A 1,932-nucleotide genomic window follows, 5' to 3' on the forward strand; every position below is an offset into this window, starting at 1 on the left:
GAAGAAGGACGGCAGCGATCCATCTTAACCAGATACTGTAACGGTGTCATCATAACAGATACTATAGGATGGTGTCATCATAACAGATACTATAGGACGGTGTCATCATAACAGATACTATAGGACGGTGTCATCATAACAGATACTATAGGAGGAGCTGGTGTCACCAGAGGATTTAACTGCTGTGATCATATATGGATATATATATTTAATGGATTTTGAACATTTCAATCAATAGTTGAGGAGAGTGATCCTTTATACATTATCTGTAGATACTATATCTATATCTGTACATATCTGTTGATACTATATCTATATCTGTACATATCTGTTGATACTATATCTATATCTGTACATATATGTACATACTATATCTATATCTGTACATATCTGTACATACTATATCTATATCTGTACATATCTGTTGATACTATATGTATGTATTATGTACATATCTGTAGATACTATATCTATATCTGTACATATCTGTAGATACTATATATATATATATGTACATATCTGTAGATACTATATCTGTAGATACTATATCTATAGTGCTGCATAATGACAATACATTTGAATCTAATCTAATCAATGCAGACAAAAAATTACTGCCCTTTGGAAAACAACTCCATCTTCCACAGATTTGAAACAAGCCTCAACATCAATGTGGAACGCCCTACCCAAAGCTGTAAAGGAATGTGAATCACTACCCACTTTCAAAACCACTCTCAAGGAACACCTACGGGAGACTGCAATTAGAAACTGGCCCCTACAAATGTCCTAACCCAACCCCCTCCAATGTACAGTAATTTACCTAGTATGGTTTTGTCAATATTCCAATGTACAGTTTTGCTTGTTTGTACAGTGTTTCCCCCCCCCCCCAACCCCCTCCAATGTAAATGACCTAGTATGGTTGTCAATATTCCAATGTACAGTTTTGCTTGTACAGTTGTACAGTGTTTCCCCCCCCCCCCACCCAACCCCACCCAACCTCCTCCAATGTACAGTTTTCACGTCAAATGTATATACTCCCTTTTCTGGACTCTTTTTGTATCACAAACAGTACTGTATTTTAAAATCTGGTATGTCATAAATGTATAGATGTAGCAGTACTGTCTATCTGTATGTCATGTATGTCATATATGTTATGATGAATTGAAAATGGGGGACCCTGATGTAAACAAGACGAAAGTCTTTCTCTGGTCTGCATCCCCTTAACAATTGTATGTATTGAGCTGTACTGTATTGTACCCATTCTGCAATCTGTTAATACAATTTTCAATCACCTGCGCGGGGTGCAATTAGCACCGTGCAATCCATTCTTTGTGGAAAGGCTTGATTTAATTGTTCATCACAAAACGTGTCCGGCCTCACCAGTGTGTATATAAATGAAGGAGTACATTCCTTACTTAAAGAGGACAGGTAGATTGCCAGGTGTGAACCTAATGACCAATCGTTGTGACGATGTCACAATCACATCAATCAAGTCATTTGAAACCAGTACCATGTATTATTATTACTCATATAACTCAATCATCCACAAAGTTTTTCATATGTGCACATGTTATACATACATAATGTACATTACTGCTCCTTTGTACTCTGGTTAGATGCAGACTTAAGGGAGGACCGTGTTAACCTTCTGTAGTGTGGTGGTGTAAGGGTTAACCTTCTGTAGTGTGGTGGTGGTGTAAGGGTTAACCTTCTGTAGTGTGGTAGTGTAAGGGAGGTACCACAGCTCTGCCCTCGCTGGCCCAGTCCAGGACACCAGAACCACTACTGACCAGAAGAACATGTCGTCCCAAGATTCTGTCCGATTCTTGTTGTTTAAAACCCGGGTTACCGTTCCACGCTTTCTTCTATTTTGGGGTCTGAGAGAGAGTCTCCCTCAATATTTAATGTCCTGCATCAGCATCAGCATCATCGGGC

This window comes from Notolepis coatsorum, assembly GCF_963971535.1.
Source record: "Notolepis coatsorum genome assembly, chromosome: 14".
In the NCBI taxonomy this organism is placed as follows: Eukaryota; Metazoa; Chordata; class Actinopteri; order Aulopiformes; family Paralepididae; genus Notolepis; species Notolepis coatsorum.